The 12457-nt window shown below is 33.8% G+C and overlaps 1 protein-coding gene across 18 annotated transcripts in view; it reads left to right on the forward strand.

Annotated features, from left to right (window-relative positions):
* The window catches only part of pcbp3 (poly(rC) binding protein 3), an 86357-nt gene that overhangs the window by 25981 nt on the left and 47919 nt on the right, over positions 1 to 12457 (forward strand). For 16 of the 18 annotated variants that reach the window (XM_015359299.2, XM_015359305.2, XM_015359300.2 and 13 more), the window contains exons 3-5: positions 569 to 647; positions 774 to 889; positions 2135 to 2268. The gene's annotated coding sequence lies outside the window, so the exon portion shown is untranslated. Of the gene's footprint in view, positions 1 to 568; positions 648 to 773; positions 890 to 2134; positions 2269 to 11882; positions 11976 to 12005; positions 12133 to 12457 lie in introns of those variants that run through there. The other 2 variants (XM_015359296.2, XM_015359297.2) reach the window with 2 other exon arrangements.

Raw genomic sequence — 12457 nt, forward strand, 5'->3', positions numbered from 1 at the left:
ACTGAACTCACCAAGCTTCCATCAATTGCTTGGAGGAGGAGTAGTTAGATTTCTAGACTCGGAACTGAGAGGTTGTGGATTTTAATCCTAAATGGAAACTGTATTGCAAGTCACCCACTCACAATATTTCAGTGAAATGCACAGGTTTATAAATTAAATATAAATGAAAAATTAATCAATTTTCTCCAATTAACAAAAGATATATTTTTTTCTGATTTAGAAATAACAATACATACAGTATGCTACGTGAAAGTGCCGTTTTTGCACTATAATTAAAGTACTTCTGTCATTTAAATTAATGTAACTTCCTGTTCCATCCAAGGATTATTTCTTTTAAAGTTAATTAAAATAATCTATTTTAAAATAAAAACAGTTTATAAAGAATAAGATCCTTTTTTAAGTTGCAATTTATTTATACATTTTATTTCCAATATTGTGTTTTCCAATTTCTCAGAGTATTTAGGGAGTTTGACAGGAGATTTAAATGTGATTTGGTGTTTTATTTGTGCATTATGTTATTAAGGTTTATCTGTACCTTCTTTCACTTGTTTCCTTGTATTGTGTCAAGTTGAAAAGGGGAAAGCTGTTCAATTCGGTACATTCTCAAACTGACTGCCGAGACTGTCCAGAGAACTGAAAGTGTTCAGGTAATTGCAAGATAAACATGATCACCATTTCAAAAATCTTACTGTTAATAGCTGGTGTGGAGGACTGTAACACACTTACTGTACTGTATATCAGTTGTTCAGTTTCACATGCATTTCTCTTTTCAGGTGAATCTCCTCTGGACATACTGTATAGAATTTTTCAAAGTCTTCTAGAAGTGTGGCAGCACAAGGTCACATGACCTGGAAGAGAAAACCCAAGAGACTTTTGGCTTCCCTTTTCGGTTGGAAACACTCTATTTGTTATTTGTTGTTCATTCTAAACTAATTGCCTGTTCATTCTGTGAGTTGTTACAGAGCAGAACTAAATTAGTGGTGTCCAATTTTGATGCATGGGAGCTCTAGTCCTTCAAAAATTAATAGATGTCAACAGCCTGTGGATGATAATTAGTCTTGACTAAGTTAAACAATAATTGAGAGCTTGGTGAATTGACAATCAAAACACTTGGTGATGGTCTAGGATCACTGCTGTGAGCCCCTAATTTGGCCTTCACTGCTGTTGGAAAATTAAACAGAAATACATGGAAAAAGTGTGAGGAGGAGACTTTATTGGTGAAATATGGTAAAGATATACTGGTGAAAGAAATACTCCGAATCCAGAATTCACAAGTTATCCAAATAATAATAATAATAATAATAATAATAATAATAATAATAATAATAATAATAATAATAATGTAAAGGCCCTTCTAAAGAACAAGGTTTTGAGTCTAGATTTGAAACACCTTAGGGAAGGTGATTGAATTCCAGAGTTCTTGGGCATGACAGGAGAAGGCACTGTCACCCATAGTACGTAGATAGGCTTGGGGGACAGATAGGAGACCAGAATTAGGAAAGCAGTTTGTGAGGTGGGGAGTAGGACAATAGTAACTCAGACTGGTACTGAGTTGCCAAGCCATGCAGAGCCTTATAGGTGACCATGAGGATTTTGACGTTGACATGAAACCTGACAGGAAACCAATGCAGGGAATCCATGAGTAATGTGATCACTTGCACTAGCCCTGGTCAGAATTCCAGCTGCTGAATTTTGGACATACTGGAGTTTGTTCAACGTGGATTTAGAAACCCCAGGGAGTAGAGCTTTACAGTAGTCAGCAGACGGCAAGTGTGTTGACCAGCTTCTCAGATAATAAGTCCAACAAAATACTTGTAATTGCAGCCAAAAGTACTTCCAACAAATATTGAGTCAGCGAGGTAAATATTTATGCACTCAACATTTTGCTAACTTTTAACTTCTTTCACTCATAAAAGTGTTCAGTTTGAGCATTCAAAAAGTTAAAAATGTGTATGAATCAGTAATAATCCAGCAAATAGGTCATCATCGTGCAATGAACATTTGTGCAAGACACTGTACAGTATGTATATTATGTGCTTATATTTATTGGATTATATTTAATCTTATGTTATGTGTTGGATGTTATTCAGTGAAAAAATAAGTTAACTGACCAGATCCTTTTGATTTATTGTAGAATGGGCCGGATATCAAACTGGAAAGAAGTCTAAAGGCTGATGAACTAATTATCTAAACAAGGCTGTGATAACCCTCCCTCCCTGCAAAACATCTACATTTATGTTCAGAGTTAAGCAACCCGATACTACATTGGTAAGTCAACTGCTTGAGTCAGTTGATTCCTCTTCAAAGGAATTTTATTATACTGCCGAATACATTGCAGAACCTCAGTTATCTACACCTCAGTGCTTTAGTTCTATTATCAAATTGTCTCTTAATACCCTGTACCTTCCTTATTTATAGCCCTCTCTGGTGGCTGGTAGCTAATCACAGAAAAAAACTAGTTTTCAGTTGTTTTTTTCATGCAAGGATTTAAATAATACATTTCAAAACATAAACATTTTAAGCTGTCAAATAGAATATAGTTGGCCGTAAAGTAACAAATCAGAGTAGTTTAGCATCTACTAAGAGATGTACCTTAGAATAGGAAAAAAATGCATGAAGATACAATCATATTATTGTAAAAATCCATCCATATTATACAGTACATACTGTTATTTTTACATATCAAATATAAAACAAAAATCCTGCTATGTGTCTGGCAAAGTGAAACCTTATACTTTAGGCACTCAAACTACCAAAGCTTGACTTGTTAAGTGTTAATAACCTGACACATCTATTATCATTGTTTTCATTTGGTTGCTATTTTTATCATGAAGCAATGTATTTTACCTCAAATAATGCTGTATGAAAATTTACATTCAGTCTTTACCTTTGCTATTCCTGTGACCCCTTGCAATTCAAGACAAAACAATCGAAGGGAATTGAGAAAGTATTTAGAAAGTGTGATTTATATATTTCCATATTGATTAAAAATGTTATCAAGAGGCTTGCAAATTCAATAGGAGCAGCAGTGTGATCCTTGACTTGCACTGTATGGTAAAATTCTCTTTGTAAATTGTTCCCTTTTTAAAACAGTGTTTCCTTATTTCTCCCCCATAGGCTAAACATTGGAAACCCTGTCTACTTATTCCCAAGGGATCATTTGTCCTTTGTAATCAAAACTATCTCTGCAACTTGGCAGTTTCTCCTTAGAGGCAACCCCTTAGTTTAATCAACAGAAGAGCTGTGAAGTTATGATTAAAAATAACTATTCAATTGGTTACATAATACATTTTTAAATAGAAGATACAGTGTTACCATTGAAAGAAGCCAAAAACTTGGAATCTTTACTATTAGGTATTAGTTTAGTCATACCCTAGGATATTTTAAAAGATAAATCCTAGTATACGTCAAGAAATTCCACCACCTGGCTCAGTTTTCATATAACAAATTGATAAGTATAGTCTATGGACTCTTGTTGTACCCTTCTGTATGGTCATCTGTATTGGACTGCATTGATTGTGTGAGGCCATGTTGCAGCTACTGCTATGTTGTTTGTTTGGCATTGTGTCATATACAGTATGTGCGTGTGTTTTGTGGATGCCTTTTCTGAAGATGCAAGCTGATGCTTTTTAGAATTAATCAACACCAACTGATTATTAAAATGATACTTTTCTCATTTCACATTAAGTGCATTCATTTCACACTTTGAAATATTAAGTCTGGGTTGAAAGCAATTAAGCTCATTTGTCTTTATGACCTTTATTGACTTGTGAAATGCATTATGCAATTTTCTAAGAAGAATTTTCAGCGATTAAAAAAAATTTAATTGGAACAACAGCTTTTTAGGAACAAAGGTTTTCATCATTTAAGATAAATTATACATTTATTGTCCTTCCAAAAGGTTGGAAATTTCTTTGGCATCACCATACAAACCTACAAAAACAAATAACACAACATAAAATAAATACACATTTAAAATAAACAGTAGTCTTAGACATACAGTAATACATACTGTACACACACGTCTTGTTTTGCCTATACTAGACTACTATTTCACAAAATCCAGTTGCTCTACATAGGAAACAGTCACTTAACTGTGTTTAATATACTAATTGCATAGGAAACTAAAGATTTCTTGGATGCATTTTTCTTGGCCATAGGTATTCTAAAATGCCTCCCTGAAGGTAGCAGTTGGAAATGGGAATGAGAGTATTAGGGGTCATCAATGTTAAGCTGAACTTTCTTTTGAATTGCAATATAAAACAGTTCTTTAAGCTGTTTCTGTGGTCAACCATTTATTTTACTAGCAATATTAACAGTTGGACCAATTTCCCTTTACTGCCACACCATCATACCAAAAGTAAGGACATTTTCTTCTAACATTTTAAAATGTTCTTACTCAGCACAAACCCTTAAAGCTGCCTGGTCAAAAATACAAGCTGACTAGCCTTCTGAAAAATGCAATTGACATTCTCTGTAAAGTTTAAATGTTCATTTATTATTTTCTATAAATTGATTAAGGGGGAGAGGTTGAAAATCTGACATATTACTATCACAAGTAGCTGGATCTTTGGTTTTATTCACATTATCAACATAAATATGAATCATTCTTGACTGACACCACCGTTTTAGTTTACTTATCTGTTCAAAGTAAAATTACATCAACGTCATCAATATTAGTTTTTAAAACCGTCAAAAGGACCATTCATTACTGATTTACTGTGTGAATTTGAAGTTGAATAATGTCATTCACAATGGAAAGAAACAAACTGAAAGTTAATTTTTTTACCCATCTCAGAATAACTTTAACTCTAGATAATGAGTAAGAATTAAAATTTGAAAATGAATGGAAGAGTTCAGATTGAGCATTCACATTTTGATTAAAAATGAAAACAAAACTCATATAACTCAAAAATGCATATTTCACATGTAATCAAAATAATGGGTTATCACTGGAAGGGCGTTAAAGCTTTTAAATGACACCTGTATTTTGTCAAAATCAATTGTCAAAAAAATTGTGCACCACTGTTGACATAAACCTGGAGTAGAAATTTAAACATTTAAACATTTTGTACTGAATAGACAGACAATAGTTGTTATTCTAAACCTGTGGATTACTGTTATTAATTCCTTGCATTTATATAGATCTGTTAATTCTGTAGGATTCCAAAGACCTGCTCCATCCTACCTGGGTATCACACCTTAGCAGCAATACCAGTTGTAGATCAGGTAAAGAACTGAGAAAATACTTCAACAATTAAATAAAGAGTGAAGATTAGAAATGCCAAATGAGTGGAACATAGTCCCATCACTGGAGTTGATTCACTCTTAATATGAGATTAAGAGTTAATGAAATACCCGTTTTTAAGGAATGTTTTTGAATTGAGAATTTTTAGGTTAAAATGGACAGGATATGTTGAGATATAGGTTGTGTACGGAAGAAGTAGACCTGGTCAAAATGTGAAAAAAAGAATAAACAGTGTATGTGCTGTATGTTTTTTATCTGCTCTGCCTTGCCTCCAAGCACTTTCCATGCCCCTAATAATCCACTTTGAAGCTGATTCAAACTGACTGTCTCTTCAGTGGGACATTAAACATTGCCTCTGTCCGTATGAACTGCACACGCGCACACACACACAGAAGCACCAATATCCCTTTCTAATTCAGAATACGCTGCATAGGGGACGCAGCAGCTTTCCACCCTCCTGCATTAACAGCCGCAGAGCTGCTGTGCTCAGGGGACTATCACTACTGCATATCAAAGCAAACACTAAAGCTAGTGAAAAACACAAGCATGAAACAAAGTCCCAGTCTCTCCGCACTCCTTCAAAATATTTTTTATATTTCTTAATTGATTGGACAAGGATACATCACCCATTTTGCAGTATGTTCAGCCCATGGTACAGTAGATTTTTGTGTGGGAGTAATCAAATGTAAAATTTGTATAAAGGCACGGGCAGTAAATAGATGTTAATGCTCCAAATAGAAACAGTAAAAACTGCATGAAAAAAGAGCTGACCCGAAAGATTTTCAGAAGCATTGGAGTATTAAAAACTTCAAATTCAATACATTTCAAAACATGTGTCTCTCTTTCTTTCTTGCTCAGCTCATTAAAGTGATTTCCTTTTTTGGTGATAGTGTTTACCATTCTTTTGAGTTGTCACTGTTTAGTTTTCGTAGTTAGCTTTTGAACTCACTGTTTATGGAACTTATGTCATTATTATTGTAACCCTAACAAGAATAAAGTTTAATTAAAATTTCGGCAGATTTATGAGGTTCCCTTTCTTGCATTAAATGCAAAGTATGATAGAGCATTTATGCCATGGTTAACCATAGCCTTGTATTCATAAGCTGTGACACAGACAATGTTAATATTTCCTTTGAGCTGCTAGACACTGATCCTCAACAGAGAAAAACATTTTCTATTTATATACAGTATCTACTTTCAATAGAAATACATTTCCCATTCATACGATTATTTTCCATAATGTTTCATTGTGTAACGATGTACTTTTAAATCTCTTACATGAATACAATAGATATACTTAACATTGGGAATTTATTTTTAATATTAAGCTGCAGAAACCAACAGTAGAGAGTAGAGAAAGATTTCCAAGCAGAGTTCTACAGGAATTATCTTGAAGTTAAACCATCTATGCTGGAAGGTAACATTTGTCATGTACATTATTCATGTACTGATTCAAAGAGACTTTTGTACATAGGCAGTATTTTAGTATGGCCTGATTGGAATCTATGTAAAGCAGTGATTTACAATTATTTAATTCATTTTTTTAATTTGCCTTTCATTTTATGTAATTTACTTTACATACCTGTATCAATGATTTGCCAAATAGCTCTCTCTTTCTACTGGTATACAGATGTTCACTAAGAATGACAAAGCTGTCCATGAAGTTGTTTAATAACGTGAATACAAAAAGATTTCAGAACAGAATTATTGAGGAGGGATATTTTACTTTTTGGAATAAAAAGAGTCACAATACTATATTTTGTGTCCTTTCCATCAAGGCAGGACTAATTATAGGAATTTATTGATTTTTTATGAAGTTGCATGATTTTTAAAGTCTTTTACCACTAGATTACAACATTAATCTCTCCCCAACTGTTGATGTGAATGAAACTCGAGACAAGGCAGACCTCAGACATCCCCTAGCACTGCTTTTAATAAGTATGCCACACTGATCTCCAGTTTTAATCAAAGAAGTCACCAGAACAGGAGGCTTTTTAATTAATGAAATTAATTAATCTCTAAAAACTATACAGAAATCACAAAACATAAGGTGGCTGTGGTGGATTGCATGTTTGAAGAATGTCTGTCTTATTTAATCTCTTTTTATTAAATACTTTTTAGGATTACTTTAGTTTATTGCTCTTAAAACTGGTGTCTGGGACTGCGAAAGTAGTGACCAGAATGAACACTAATTACTATGATGGTGGTAGCATCAAGCTATGGGGATGCTTTCTCCTCATTGGGGACTGGAAAGCTTATTCTGTGACTTGCTAGCTAGTCAGACTAGCTAGCTAGAGCTAGTCAGAACTTTGCAGCTCCTTTAATTTAATGGAAAAAATATACATGAAATGAGAAAAGCCAGTAACTTGCTAAAAGATCAAATGGTAAGATTATTATTTTTGAGCAGGGGATCTAAAAACAGGAGGAGATCAATTTTCAAGAGGCCCCTTTAAAACTACACCCCTCTAGTAAAGCTTACAATTAAATTTGAAGATTACAGAATTACAAAAATACTTCTTTCGACCCTCTGGATGGTCTTTGAGGAATGTTTCTCAGACATATTAATGAGAGAAGCAGCTTTACAGTGAAACACATCCTTTGTTATCATAATATTTCCTTAAAATTAAAATAATCCTTTAACAGAAATTTAAAATCTTGCATTGGAGTTTCTTTAGCTAGTTCGGAAAATCTAGCTCCAAAAAGTGAGGGAAAGAATTATGGCAGTCTAAAGCATTGCACAGGATTAAAGGCTAGCATGAAAAATGATAATAGGGCTACAGTGCTGACTTCGTGCACTACTTACAGTAGATGTAAAATGCAAAGCAATAGTATTATAGCCCATGTATTGACGTGTTTCAAAGTAAGTAATATGGACTATGCAGTTAAAATGAAATACAGTGCTGCAGTGAATGAAAATATTATGCTATTTATCATGCAGCATTCAGAAGTCTGTATATATTTGCATTTTAAGAGTTGATAGATGACACAGCCTTTATCCCAGGAAATGCAGAAGACGTTGTGGACAGAAAAACGGTCATACTGTACATCTTTACAATACACTCATTTTACTAAAGTTTCAATAAGCACAATTGTGATTTTTACAAAAGGGAGATCAGAAACCGTTTGTCATTTTGATTTAAATAAAAAAATAAAACTATGTTTCTAAATAATGGTACATACTGTACTGAGGTGTAAGTGTTAGTGTTAGGAAGAGGTGTTAGTGGGGCCAGCAGGGGGCGCTCACCCCGCAGTCCATGTGGGTCCTAATGCCCCAGTATAGTGACGGGGACACTATAGTGTAAATAAGCGCCGTCCTTCGGATGAGACATAAAACCGAGGTCCTGACTCTCTGTGGTCATTAAAAATCCCAGGGCGTTTCTCGAAAAGAGTAGGGGTGTAACCCCGGCGTCCTGGCCAATTTTCCCATTGGCCCTTACCAATCATGGCCTCCTAATAATCCCCATCTATGAATTGGCTTCATTACTCTGCTCTCCTCCCCACTGATAGCTGATGTGTGATGAGCGTTCTGGCACACTATGGCTGCCGTCGCATCATCCAGGTGGATGCTGCACATTGGTGGTGGTGGAGGGGAGTCCCCATTACCTGTAAAGCGCTTTGAGTGGAGTGTCCAGAAAAGCACTATATAAGTGTAAGCAATTATTATTATTATTATTATTATTATTATTATTATTATTATTATTATTACTGTTATACTATAGCTGTTCGATGTATTTCATGATGTTCATGATGAAATAGTTAATTGCTACTATTAAGTTGCAATTAATAGCAACTCAATATTTTGAATTTTAGTAATTAAATAATGGGAAAACAGATCATACATAACCACAGCAGATTTATTCTTGTAGAAAATACTGTTTTTACTCCCAAACACACATAATTTGTCTTGTGTGAAAACTGTATTGAGATTTCACATATTTATCCATCAAAACCTTAAAACATTTTTTTTAAATGTTAATTTTAAAGTTATGTAAATTAACTGTGTATATCCACACCAAACTGTCTGAATTAATAACAGATGTAAAAAAACATATACTGTATATACAGTACTGTACTCTACTGTCTGAAAAAATATTGTTCAAAAGTTTGATGTTTTTGAAATGTAATATATACAGTATATACTGCACTGTATATATTAGAATCACTTTAGGAAGTTGCAGAAAAGTAATTTTAATACAGGAACTAATAGTAAATTGTACTTATTTAAGGACAGTATAAATCAAAACACCTAAAATCTGCCTTTGCAGTAAACACCCTTTCTCATCATCAAATGACCACTGAAGTGTTCAAACAGAAAAAAGTCACGGGAATTTGATTTCATTAACATTTGACATTAGACATTTAACAGTATGGTATAAAGCGGTTTGGTAAATGACATGACATGACATTTATGCAAATACATGTTGGCTGATTAAAAACACACTTTTGGTTATCCTTAGCCCTTACATCACAACCTGCTTCAAAGATCATAAGCTTAATCGAAAGTTCTCTCCATGGAGAGAATGGAACATTATTGTGGATATTCAGTATACTGTATTTACTTACACATTAAGCGTGACTTGCTATACAGCTGTGTACATCACGCAAAGCACCAGGACACTCTTTTCATTGTGTGCATACTGTACTTTTCATCACACAAAAGCCAGTGCACTGAATGAACACGGTTGAGATGGCATGGTCAGATTGAAAGCAAAGTTTCGAGCTGATGTTATTAATTATTGGTTTTAGCTTAAAGGGATACCCATTATTGAAAGCATTGATGGCAACTAAAAAAGAAGGTCAGGCGAAATGTTCCATTAGCAGAGTATTGTAAGGGACATTTCTGATGTAAAAGCTTTTAGAGAGTGGGGAAACTTCAAAACATTTATTTTTATTTCTATTCTGTCTTTATTAAAGAATTTGTTCTGCCTTAAAGCTACAAGGTTTTTTTTATTTCTTAAGCACTTGTTTGGTCACTGCAAAAACCAAAGGGACTTCACACTTTTCAAAGACTGTTGGGTCTGTAGAAATGGCATACAGTATTTCATTGCATAAATGTTGTCTTGCAATGGTAGATTCATCTTTATGGATAATGTAGGTCTTAATATTTTCATAATTGTGTAATATGTAATTTACAATATCCCAGACTATATATTTTTTATTATTTTTGTTTATTATGTCTTATTCTCTACAAACCCCAACAAGACAAATTAAATAATGTGAAATATCCATAATATAGATGAAAATAAATTTAAATTCTGAATTTGTTGTCACAGACATGGGCATTGCAAAGATTAGGAGCTGTAGGTTAGTATTAGCAGTTGTTATGTGAGATAAAAAATTCCCATTTGTTTTAATCCCTTGAGTATAACCCCTCCGTTGTTTACTAAAATTATTTTAGCTTTGTTAATAACATACTGTAGACATTTTGCTCTCCGAGTTATTATTCGCAACACTGTACAGAATGCCAGCGGAAATTAGCACCTTACATTTCATAGTTAATAAAATTTATTTAGGTATTTATGTATTTTATTTTTTAAAATTCTATTTAAGAATTCAGGTGACAATCATTTCAGACACTACTTAGTTTCTCAATTAAATTTGTTATATATTGGTATAAGCATTCCAAAGAGTTTGAAACATTTAAAACTTAAACTAAAACTAATTATAGACAAAATGATTGACATTAGTTGTAAATTAATTCTTGAAGGATAGTAGCAAAGTCAAGGGAAAATTGAGAAATATTAAATACTATGATGATTAAAATGTCTTATATGTATTCTGTAATGTAATGTAAATGTATTGCATGCTCACTTCCCATTTGAAAATTCAAAGAATCTTGAGCTTTTCTAATTCCTGGATAAATCCTTTTAAATACAAAAAAACAAAAACAACAACTGTCCAACTGCCTAATAATCCCAGATCTTGTGAATTTTTAAATGGCTATGTACACTATGGTTACACAGAAAACGTAAGAGTACAACTAAAATAGACAACTGCAACATAAACAATATGTTTGGGCCTGAAGATTAAAATGAAAAGCTTTTGTAATGTTTGAAAATAAAAATGGGCGGAATTTTATCTATTGAAATTTGCTGCTTTTTACAAGTATCCTTTTGTCTAAAGAAAAATGGTTAAGCTTTTTAAAGTATAGACTGCTGTTTTTAAAAAGTTTATTTCCATTCTTTGTATCTAATTATTTGTCGTATACTGTGCAGTGCTCTCCCAGTCAAGCAATCAATGGCAGAATATTTACCACCTACCCTGTGGTCTTTAACTGGTCAATTTCGGTTGGTAATAACAGCTAAAGTCAAATAATTGATTTAGAAAGTGCTATATTTTAATAAAAAGGCCCGCTCTTCTAACATCACTGGTCCAGGCCATCCTAGTACTTATTTCTATTACCGAAGCAGTAGCCACCCCTGTGCAATGTGACAGACACACAAATATCCCCAAAACACAGTTCTCATTCCCATCATTAAATGCTGGAGTCTCCTTCACGCCTTTCTAGTCCAATTAGGATATCAATCCAATGAGATGAAAGAAAGCCTTCCCTCACCCTGACCCCAACACTTTCTCTCCCTCCCATAGCAGGAAATCCAGTCACCTTGCTGGGGGCAATGGGTTAGTTTACTTATAGGACAGGCCCAACCAGACTGGACCTCAGTGTGCCCATGGTGTCCCATCTTTAGTGATCCTACCTCATTGTAAGGAACCTTCCCTCTAGCTGGTAAGATTTCTAATTTTACTAGCTACATTTTTTATACTTTAATTTTTTTATTGCTATGAATAATGTAGACAAAAAACAAAACAAAACATTAAAGCAACGTTCAGTTCTAATCCCAAACTGTAGAACACGTAGAAGCCTGTGGGAAGAAAAAGAGCAGGTGAGGAGAAATGATCGATTTACCAATGTTAAATTTTGGCTTCTGTGCCAAATGACATCATTATCTTCATATGTTTAGTTGAGTGTGTTCAAGTTGTTTCAGATCTCATTTAAAATGGAGCAACAACGCTCTTTAACAGTTTTTGAAGAGCTTGGTGCTGTTCTGTTATTGGAATTGAACCTGCTGTGTGTGTGATGTACTCAAAACCACCTTGAGTGCTTACTCTCTTAGTTTCAGGGCCTAAAAAAGTTGCGTTCTGTTTCTGTGTGGAATGGTAAAGTTTTGCGTCTGAAGGTAGTCCTTCAAAGACAGTTTGAATTTAAAG

Source organism: Lepisosteus oculatus, chromosome 12, assembly GCF_040954835.1.
Source record: "Lepisosteus oculatus isolate fLepOcu1 chromosome 12, fLepOcu1.hap2, whole genome shotgun sequence".
Taxonomy (NCBI): Eukaryota; Metazoa; Chordata; class Actinopteri; order Semionotiformes; family Lepisosteidae; genus Lepisosteus; species Lepisosteus oculatus.